Source organism: Mobula birostris, chromosome X (assembly GCF_030028105.1).
Source record: "Mobula birostris isolate sMobBir1 chromosome X, sMobBir1.hap1, whole genome shotgun sequence".
Taxonomy (NCBI): domain Eukaryota; kingdom Metazoa; phylum Chordata; class Chondrichthyes; order Myliobatiformes; family Myliobatidae; genus Mobula; species Mobula birostris.
In genome coordinates, this window is record NC_092402.1 from 49,771,213 (window position 1) to 49,783,219 (window position 12,007).

Genomic DNA, 12,007 nt, shown 5'->3' on the forward strand with positions numbered 1-12,007 from the left:
GGTGATGGGGGTTAATGATGGATGCCGCTGTTTTGGGGCATCACTTTTTGAAGGTGTCCTCGATACTGGGGAGGCTAGTGCCCATGTTGGAGCTGGCTGAGTTTACAACTTTCTGCAGCTTTTCCCGATCCTGTGCAGTGATTTCTCCAGACCAGACGGTGATGCAACCAGTTAGAATGCTCTCCATGGCACGACTGTAGAGATTTGTGAGAGTTTTTGGTAACATTACCAAGTCTCCTTACACTCCCAATGAAACTTCACCACTGCTGTGCCTTCTTTGTAGTTGCATCAATATGTTGGGCCCAGGATAGATCCTCAGAGATGTTACACCCAGGAGTTTGAAACTGCTCATTCTTTCCACTGCTGATCTCTTGGTGAGGACTACTGTGTGTTCCCTCGACTCCCCCTTATTGCAGACATCCCACCCTGCAAAAATTCATTTCAGGGAGGTAGCACCATCAATTTGCGGGAGACTTCCGGGAGAGGTGGGATGTCTGCAATAAAGTAGCTCCTTAGCAGCTAGCCAGCTAGTTTAAATAACGTTAGCTATGCTAATGAATGAATGACACCTGTTAAATTCACCTCAACATGTCTTTTACATTTTAACCCACCATGGGCAATAGAAAAGTCACTGTTGCAAACAGTGCAGTGAGCAACACTGTCATTATTTTGACCCCTATTAGGCAGGGGTACACTTTAGTGTAGTCTGGGGTGACGTACGTTTTATATTTTTCTTTTTTTGGAACACTCTGCCTTGGCGTGCTCTTGCTCTCTCTCTCTCTCTCTCTCTCTCTCTCACGCTCTCTCTTGCACTCTCTCCCTCACTCGCTCTCAAAAAAATCAATTTCCAGGATATTGTATATAATTTGCGAGCATCAGGGGGCCACTATCAATATGTGGGAGACTTCCGGAACTTCCGGGAGAGGTGGAATGTCTGTTATTGATATCCACAATCAATTTCTTGGTCTTACTGATGTTGAGTGCAAAGTTGTTGTTGTGACATCACTCAGCCAGCTGATCGATCTCATTCCTGTATGCCATAGACCATAAGACCATAAGACAAAGGAGCAGAAGTCAGCCATTCAGCCCATCGAGTCTGCTCCGCCATTTTATCATGAGCTGATCCATTCTCCCATTTAGTCCCACTCCCCCACCTTCTCACCATAACCTTTGATGCCCTGGCTACTCAGATACCTATCAATCCCAGCCTTAATACACCCAATGACTTGGCCTCCACTGCTGCCCGTGGCAACAAATTCCATAGATTCACCACCCTCTGGCTAAAAAAATTTCTTCACATCTCTGTTCTGAATGGGCGCCCTTCAATCCTTAAGTCATGCCCTCTTGTACTAGACTCCCCCACCATGGGAAACAACTTTGCCACATCCACTCTGTCCATGCCTTTCAACATTCGAAATGTTTCTATGAGGTCTCCCCTCATTCTTCTAAACTCCAAGGAATACAGTCCAAGAGCGGACAAATGTTCTTCATATGTTAACCCTCTCATTCCCGGAATCATTCTGGTGAATCTTCTCTGTACCCTGTCCAACGTCAGCACATCCTTTCTTAAATAAGGAGCCCAAAACTGCCCACAGTATTCCAAGTGAGGTCTTACTAGTGCCTTATACAGCCTCAACATCACATCCCTGCTCCTATACTCTATTCCTCTAGAAATGAATGCCAACATTGCATTCACCTTCTTCACTACTGACTCAACCTGGAGGTTAGCTTTAAAGGTATCCTGTACGAGGACTCCCAAGTCCCGTTGCATCTCAGAACTTTGAATTCTTTCCCCATTTAAATAATAGTCTGCCCATTTATTTCTTCTGCCAACGTGCATAACCATACACTTTCCAACATTGTATTTCATTTGCCACTTCTTTGCCCATTCCCCCAATCTATCCAAGTCTCTCTGCAGACCCTCTGTTTCATCAGCACTACCGGCCCCTCCACCTATCTTTGTATCATCAGCAAACTTAGCCACAAAGCCATCTATTTCATAATCCAAATCGTTGATGTACAATGTAAAAAGAAGCGGCCCCAACACTGATCCCTGTGGAACACCACTGGTAACCGACAGCCAACCAGAATAGGATCCCTTTATTCACACTCTGTTTCCTGCTAATCAGCCAATGCTCTATCCACATATGTAACTTTCCCGTAATTCCATGGGCTCTTATCTTGTTAAGCAGCCTCATGTATGGCACTTTGTCAAAGGCCTTCTGAAAATCCAAATATACAATATCCACTGCATCTCCGTTGTCGAGCCTACTTGTAATTTCCTCAAAAGATTGTAATAGGTTTGTCAGACAGGATTTTTCTTTAAGGAAACCATGCTGAGTTCTGCCTATCTTGTCATATGCCTCCAGGTACTCCGTAACCTCATCCTTAACAATTGACTCCAACAACTTCCCAACCACTGATGTCAAGCTAACAGGTCTATAATTTCCTTTTTGCTTCCTTGCCCCCTTCTTAAATAGCGGAGTGACATTTGCAACCTTCCAGTCCTCTGGAACCATGCCAGAATCTATTGACTTTTGAAAGATCATCGCTAATGCCTCCGCAATCTCCACAGCTACCTCCTTCAGAACACGCGGGTGCGTGCCTCCTCATCACCATCTGAGATTCTGCCATCAATAGTGGCGTCATCGGGGAATTTATAGATGACATTTGAGTTGTGTCTAGCCACACAGTCGTGGGTGTAGAGAGAGTAGACAGTGGGGTAAGCATGCACCCTTGAGATGTGCCAGTGTTGAATGTCAGCAAGGAGGAGATGTTTCTTCTGATCTGCACAGACTGTGGTCTCCCGATGAGGAAGTCAAAGATCCAATTGCAGAGGGAAGTACAAAGGCCCAGGTTTTGGAATTTTTTGATTAGAACTGAGGACAGAATTGTGTCGAATGCTGAGCTGTGGTCAATAAACAGCAGCCTGACATAGGTATTCCTATCACCCAGGTGATCCAGGGCTGAATGGAGAGCCAGTGAGATTGCATCCGTTCGAGACTTATTGTGGCAGTAGGAAAATTGCAGCAGGTCCAGATCCATGCTTAGGCAGGAGTTGATTCTAGCCATGACCAACTTCTCAAAACATTCATCACACTAAATGTGAGTGTAACTGGGTGACAGTCATTGAGGCAGCTCACTCTGCCCTGATTGTTGCCCTTTTGAAGCAGGTGGGAGCCTCTGGATGCAGCAGTGAGAGATTGAAGATGTCCCTGAACACTGCCACCAGTTGGTTGGCACAGATTTTCAGAGCCCTACCTGGCACACCATCAGCACCTGATGCCTTGCGAGAGTTCATCCTCTCAAAGATGTTCTGTTGTCAGCCTCTGAGGCAGATCACAAGATGCTGCAGGGATTTGCATGGATGTAGTTTTATTCTCCTTTTCAATATGTACATAAAAAACATTGAGCTCATCTGGGAATGAAGAGTCACTGCCATTCGTGATGTTAGGTTTTGCTTTGTAGGAAGTAATGCCCTGCACACCCTGCCAGAGCTGACATGCATCCGATTTCGTCTTGAACTTCAATCAGAATTGTTTTTTCACCCTTAAAATAGCCTCCCATAGGTCGTACCTGGACTTCCTGTAGAGTTCTGGATCACCAGTCTTGAATACCACAGATCTTTAAGTTCCTGGGTATACTGAGGACCTCACTTGGTCGGTGTGGTGAAAAAGGCACAACAGCGCCTCTTTCACCCCAGACAGTTGAGGAAGTTTGGTATGGGCTCCCAAATCCTAAGAACTTCCTACGGGGGCACAATTGAGAGCATCCTGACTGGCTGCATCACTGCCTGGTATGAGAACTGTACTTCCCTCAATCACAGGACTCTACAGAGAGTGGTGTGGACAGCCCAGCACATCTGTAGATGTGAACTTCCCATGATTCAGGACATTTACAAAGACAGGTGCGTAAAAAGAGCCTGAAGGATCATTGGGGACCCGAGTCACCCCAACCACAAACTGTTCCAGCTGCTACCATCTGGGAAATGGTACCGCAGCATAAAAGCCAGGACCAACAGGCTCCAGGACAGCTTCTTCCACCAGACCGTCAGACTGATTAATTCATGCTGACACAATTGTATTTCTATGTTATATTGACTGTCCTGTTGTACATGCTATTTATTATAAATTACTATAAATTGCACATTGCACATTTAGACGAAGACGTAATGTAAAGATTTTTACTCCTCATGGATATGAAGGATGTAAGTAATGAAGTCAATTCAATTCTAGCCCTCAGCAGACTACCAATCTCCTGGTTCATCCACGACTTTTGGTTTCTGTATGTATGGTATATTTTTGAAGGCACACACTCATCCACACCAGGTTTTGATGAAGTGGGTGTCAGTTGTGGCATATTCATTCAGATTCCAAGATGACCCCTGAATATTGTCCAGTCCACCAATTCAAAGCAGTTCTGAGAGTGCCCTTGGCCTGAAGCAGAATGTGCACCACTACCAGGAAGATGGCAGAAAACTCCCTCGGCAGATAAAATGGATGATGTTTGACCACTAGATGTGAGCAGAACTGAGACCAAATTGTCATGTCTGCGCACCGCAATGAGTTACAGTAATCATAAACACCACACACAAAATGCTGGAGGAACTCAGCAGGCCAGGCAGGCAGCATCTATGGAAAAGAGTAAACAGTCAATGTGTCGGGTGACTGTTTACTCTTTTCCAGAGTTGCTGTCTGGCCTGCTGAGTTCCTCCAGTATTTTGTGTGTGTTGCTTGGATTTCCAGCATCTGCAGATTTTCTTTTGTTTGAGTTAATCATAAAGCTACCTTTGAAAGACTGAGCTCCATTCACCATCGCGGAGAATGGTGAAGCCATTGGGCTGCAGCACTGTGGCTGAAGTGAAGGGTGTGAGCCACGTTTCCGCGTAGCAAAGTACACAGCATTTCCCAATGTCTCTCTGGTACAGCAATCTTGCTCCGAAGTCTTGAATTTTATTTTCCAGAGTCCGTACATTTGCCAGCAGGATAGTCAGGAGTGGCGGTCTAAGGTGTCTGCATTTCAATTTAACCTGTAGACTGGCTCAGCTTCCAACCTTCCATTTTCTTAAAGGGGAACTGCACTCATGAACCAAGTCTGCTGTCTGGGGTCAGCCAATATTGTTAGATTTGAGTATCAATAGATTTTTTGAATGTCTTAAGATGATGTTGCTTACTGAAGTACACATTGCAGTGTCTGTAGATTTCAGCTTTCGTAGTCCCAAACGAGAATATTTGAGCTGTATGCAAGAGTTGTCACTTATTGGCAACATCTTTGAATGGTACCTGTAGTAATGGGCTGCAATTGCCACAGCCTCCTTGATGCTGATCTGCCTGATTTATTTCTTTTTGAAACCTGTAGTAGCCATTTACCACTGAGTCACTTGAAAGGTTCAAAGTTCAAAGTAAATTTATTATCAAAGTATGTATATATCATGATATATTACCCTGAGGCTCATTTTCTCATGGGCATTCACAGTAGAACGAAGAAATACAATAGAATCAATGCAAAACTATACACAAAGACCGACAAACAACCAACGTGCAAAAGACAAACTGCAAATACCAATAAATAAATAGTATTGAGAACATGAGTTATAGAGTTGTTGAAGGTGAGACCATAGGTTGTGGAATCAGTTCAAAGTACAATTATTATCAGAGGCATGGGATCCAAGGGGACATTGCTTTGTGGATCCAGAACTGGCTTGCCCACAGAAGGCAAAGAGTGGTTGTAGACGGGTCATATCCTGCATGGAGGTCGGTGACCAGTGGTGTGCCTCAGGGATCTGTTCTGGGACCCCCTACTCTTCATGATTTTTATAAATGACCTGGATGAGGAGGTGGAGGGATGGGTTAGTAAATTTTCTGATGACACAAAGGTTGGGGGTGTTGTGGATAGTGTGGAGGGCTGTCAGAGGTTACAGTGCGATGTTGATAGGATGCAAAACTGGGCTGAGAAGTGGCAGATGGAGTTCAACCCAGATAAGTGTGAAGTGTTCATTTTGGTAGGTCAAATATGATGACAAAATATAACATTAATGGTAAGGCTCTTGGCAGTGTAGAGGATCAGAGGGACCTTGGGGTCCGAGTCCATAGGATGCTCAAAGCAGCTGCGCAGATTGACTCTGTGGTTAGAAAGCATACAGTGTATAGGCCTTCATCAATCGTGGAATTGGGTTTAGGAGGAGAGAGGTAACGTTGCAGCTATATAGGACCCTGGTCAGACCCCACTTGGAGTACTGTGCTCAATTCTGGTCATCTCACTACAGGAAGGATGTGGAAACCATGGAAAGGGTGCAGAGGAGATTTACAAGGATGTTGCCGGGATTGGGGAGCATGCCTTATGAGAATAGGTTGAGTGAACTTGGCCTTTTCTCTTTGGAGCGATGGAGGATGAGAGGTGACCTGATAGAGGTGTAGAAGATAATGAGAGGCATTGATCGTGTGGATAGTCAGAGGCTTTTTCCCAGGGTTGAACTGGCTAACACGACAGGGCACGGTTTTAAGGTGCTTGGGTGTAGGTACAGAGGAGATGTCAGGGATAAGTTTTTTTACACAGAGAGTGGTGAGTGCGTGGAATGGGCTGCCGGCAACAGTGGTGGAGGTGGATACGATAGGGCCTTTTAAGAAACTTTTGGATAGGTACGTGGAGCTTAGAAAAATAGAGGGCTGGTGGGGGTTCATGATGATGGATGCTGCTTTCCTGTGGCATTTCTTGTAGATGTGCTTAACTGTGGGGAAGGCTTTTCCTGCGATGGACTGACTTGTATCCACGACTTTTTGTAGGCTTTTCCATTCTTGGGTGTTAGTGCTTGCATACGAGGCCGAGGTGCAAGCAGTGAGAATACTCTCCACTGTGCGTCTACGGACGTTTGTCAAGGGGAAAGACATGGAGTACTGGAGACTTGCAGGGCAGGGGGCAGGGGGCATTGTCAGCTTTCTTTACCTGAATGGCAGAGCAATGTTTACAACATTTGGGGTTGACCTCAAGATCCAGCCCATGAGCTTATCCAGTGTTGTAACCTGTGACAGGATATGTTGCCTGTAGCTTTCTATCCCCAAGTCTAATACCTCTGGCCACCATCCCTCTGGTAAGGTAAATCTTGATCTATGCACATGGAGGAGAATGCTATGTGTTGGGCAGTCCAATTAGCTCTTGAGAAGTTCAAGAAAACAATGATTATGGAGAAAAACTGAGAGACCTTTGAGCCAGGTATCCTTCTGGGTGACTGATCATCCCAATCACATGTAGTTCTGATGGTTAGGAGGCAGCAGTGATTTCCAGGAAAGCCATTTCCACTTGGCTTTCCTTCTGGAACAAGGTGGTAATATTTTAAGAGACACTTTTCAACGAGTCAGTCTTTTTTCCATGTGTTTAATCATTTCAGTGAAGGAATGGGCCTACCATCTGGAGTTATTCAGATGTAGTTCTCTTGTCAAGAATGCAGAAATAGTTCTGGAATATACAGAGACAGGACAGGCATTTTATTATTATTATTATTACACAATGGCTTGTTCCAGGTTGGTTCCTAAAAGGCTTTTTGCTGGCTTTCTTCTGTGCATAACTCTATCGCTGCATTGTGCTGGCACTCCAAGCACAGGCCACTTGATTTCCTGCCTCTCGGTCCTTGATTCAGACATTCTTGAGCTGTTTTTATTGCCTCCTGTTGAGCTGGACTGGGGCAGACCTGAGACCAGGTACTGCAGTCTATTGCAGCCAAGGCTTCTCGAGCAGACCCAAAGTTCAAAGTAAATTTATTATCAAAGTATGTATATGTTATTATATACTACCTCGAGATCCATTTTCTTGCAGGCATTCTCAGTAGAACAAGGAAACACAACAGAATCAGTGAAAAACTACACACAAAGACCAACAAACAACCGATGTGCTAAAGAAGCCAACCTGCCCAAATACAAAAAAAACCTAATAATATTAATATTAGCTATAGCTATGAAATGTGATACCCTTTCACTTGAGAACTACAGAGATGTCTACAGAACAGAGTGGTATGGCCGCTGCCTGGGGATCACCAGGGCATGTCTAGAGCTAGCGCTGGGCATGACAGTGAGCGAACCTCATGTGATGCACTGCTGAGTAGGCGGGCAAGTACCGAGAAGCCCAAAAAAGGATCTGCCAGCACTCAAAGTAGCTCAGCAACACAGGCTGTGACTGCTGCAGGAGTTTCTCAGGGAAACGTCCACTTAATCTGAGATCACTCAAGCAATTAAGAGAAGAAAGTCACGCATGAAATGGTCATTAGAAGTAAACACATTCATAATACCTATATATTATGGAGTAACGGAACTTGAGACTGACATGACAGGATACAGGGACAAACTTCACCAACAGTTTGTAGCACAATATCCCTTCATGCACATAAAGGCACAATGAGTAGCTGATCAACATAGAGTGATAGTAAAAAATAACTTCATCCCTATAGACGTGTAAGCCAAATAAAACATGAAGTTGCACAAGAGCTAGAAAAATACCACCCTAAAGACCCGAACAACGCCATACAAAAAAATAATGAAGATGCCCCCCTCCCCACCCCAAAGCACTGATGAAAATAGAATTTCTTCAACAACCTACTGGTAGTAGCAACAACACAGATGCAGATGCTGATGACTAAGCTGAGCTTACAGACAAAATTATCCTAACATTTAACACTACACTAACAGATTACTTGGGCACTGACCCAGCAAAAACTCCCCACATACCAAAGCAAAACACATCATCAAAATTTACAAAAATTGTTAATCCTTTCAACAATATTATATTACCACAGTATTTAGGAAAACTTGAAACATTTGAAGAACTACACACAATTGCGCAGCTATAACAGCATGCAGTGCGATGGCTCTAATATAGAGGCCCTCATTAATAGAAACCCAAAACTGAGTAATGAAATGAGGACTCTGAAATGACAGAAGAGATTAAGAAACAAAATTGAAACATTCAGAGTAGAAATAGCTTGCCTAATAGAGTATAAAACAAATAACCTGAGAAAAGCTAAGGATATACCAAAGGGATATAAGGTCCACACAAGATATGATCAACCTAACAAAAGCATTGTAGAATTTATAGATACACTAAAACAAAAGCCAGACTAAATAGATACATGAAATGCACCCGATAAAGAAAACAGAATTATCAGTTCAGAAACAATGAAAAAGGTTTATACAGGACATCAAATCTAAATCTGATGCACCAAAATATCACCAACCCCAGCACAGAATTACCAACAAACACAGAGATAATGAACTTTTGGTTTAATATCTGGTCAAACAGGACAATGCACAATCAAGAAGCTGGATTAGGGAGGATAAAGAATACACTCACAGGATTGAAGAAATGCAAACAACTGAAGTTATAATGAATTTGCTAAAAGTACTTATAAACACACCCACAACTGGATAAGTACTGGTAGTGATAATATTCATAATTATTGGGATAAAAATTAACTTGCCTTCATTCGTATCTATTAATACATATCAATAATTACCTCTTACAAATCCTGAAAAAGTGTCTGAATTTTTGACAGAAGGTAAAATATATCTCTAACCTAAAGGGGAAATCACAAATGATACATCAAAAATTCATTCTATTACTTGTTTACAAACTGTATATAAAATTGTAACATCATGCATCTCACAACTAATCAACACTCACTTAGATAATCACAGTATACTTACAGAAGAGCAGAAAAGATGTTGTAAGGGTATGAAAGGATGTAAAGAAATTGCAAATGTCACTCCACTCTTTAAGAAAGGAGGAAGGCAGCAGAAAGGAAATTATAGACCAATTAGCCTGACCTCAGTGGTTGGGAAGATGTTGGAGTCAATTGATAAGGATGAGGTGATAGAGTACTTGGTGACATAGGACAATATAGTACAAAGTCAAACAACAGGAATTCTGCAGATGCTAAGAATTCAAGCAACACACATCAAAGTTGCTGGTGAATGCAGCAGGCCAGGCAGCATCTCTAGGAAGAGGTACAGTCGACGTTTCAGGCCGAGACTCTCGGCCTGAAACGTTGACTGTACCTCTTCCTAGAGATGCTGCCTGGCCTGCTGCGTTCACCAGCAACTTTGATAGTACAAAGTCAGCATGGTTTCCTTCAGGGAAAGTCCTGCCTGACGAATCTGTTGGAATTCTTTGAGGAGATTACAAGTAGGATAGATAAAGGGGATGCAGTGGATGTTGTATATTTGGTCTTTCAGAAGGCCTTTGACAAGGTGCCACACATGAGGCTGCTTACCAAGTTAAGAGCCCGTGATATTACAGGAAAGTTACTAGCATGGTTAGAGCATTGGCTGATTGATAGGAGGCAGTGAGTGGGAATAAAATATCTTTGTCTGGTTGGCTGCCAGTGACTAATGGTGTTCACAGGGGTCAGTGTTGGGACCACTTCTTTTTATGCTGTATATCAATGATTTAGAAGATGGAATAGATAGCTTTGTGCCAAGTTTGCAGATGATATGAAAATTGGTGGTGAGGCAGGTAGTATTGAGGAAACAGGTAGGATGCAGAAGGACTTAGACTAATTAGGAGAATGGGCAAGAAAGTGGCAAATGAAATACAATGTTGGAAAATGCATGGTCATGCACTTTGGTAGTAGAAATAAATGTGTGGACTATTTTCTAAACAGGGAGAAAATGCAAGAATCTGAGATGCAGAGGGACTTGGGAGTCCTTGTGCAGAACACCCTGAATGTTAACTTGCAGGTTAAGTCGGTGGTGAGGAAGGCAAATGCCATGTTATCATTCATTTCAAGAGGTCTAGAATACAAGAGCAAGGATGTGATGCTGAATCTTTATAAGGCAGTGGTGAGGCCTCACCTTGAGTATTGTGAACAGTTTTGGGCTTCTCATCTTAGAAAAGACGTGCTGGCATTGGAGAGGGTCCAGAGGAGGTTCACAAGGATGATTCCAGGAATGAAAGGGTCATCATATGAGGAATGTTTGATGGCCCTGGGTCTGTACTTGCTGGAATTCAGAAGGATGAGTGGGGATCTCATTGAAACCTTTTGAATGTTGAAAGGCCTAGACAGAGTAGATGTGGAAAGGATGTTTCCCATGGTGGGAGAGTCTAGGACAAGAGGGCATAGCCTCAGTATAGAGGGGTGCCCTTTCAAAACAGAGATGTGGAGAAATTTCTTTAGGTAAAGGGTGGTGAATTTATGGAATTTGTTGCCACATGCAGCTGTGAAGGCCAGGTCATTGGGTGTATTTAAGGCAGAGATTGATAGGTTCTTGATTGGACATGGCATCAAAGGTTACAGGAGAAGGCTAGGAACAGGGGTTGAGGAGGAGATAGACAAAAAAGAGGATCAGCCAAGATTGAATGGCGGAGAAGACTCGATGGGCCAGATGGCCTAATTCTGCTCCTATGGCTTATGGTCTTATGGTCTAAAGAACAACTGATAATAGATTGTGTAATCCTAAATCAAGCCCAGTGGAAAATCAGAAGTCTTTCATGTTGTTATATTGATTACCAAAAGGCATTTGATTCTGTCCCACACTCATGGCTAATAGAAGCTCTTAATATATAAACTACACTCAATATTTGTGAAATTCTGTCAACAGCTGATGAAGCTTTGAAATACTATAATCACCAAAAATTATTAAAAATATTAACAACCAAAAAAGAACTGTTATCAGAATAAACAGAGGCATTTTTCAGAGCGCCTCTCTAAGCCCATTATGGTTTGTCGAGCTTTCTAATTTACTGAATCAGACAAAAACTGGGTATCAAATCAGGAACATTGAAACAAATTATACCTTGACACACCTTCTATACATGGATGATTTGAAACTATATGCTCCTTTATCAATAAAGCTAAAACAATTAATTCTAAATACGTAGTAGAAGTATTTTCTAAAGATATAAACATGAACTTTGGACTAGATAAATGCTGAACATTAAACGTAAGGAAGGTGCAATAGAGTTAGTAGAATATAAAATCGAGCGGCAGGATGCAATACAACCAATGGATGAATATGAAATATAT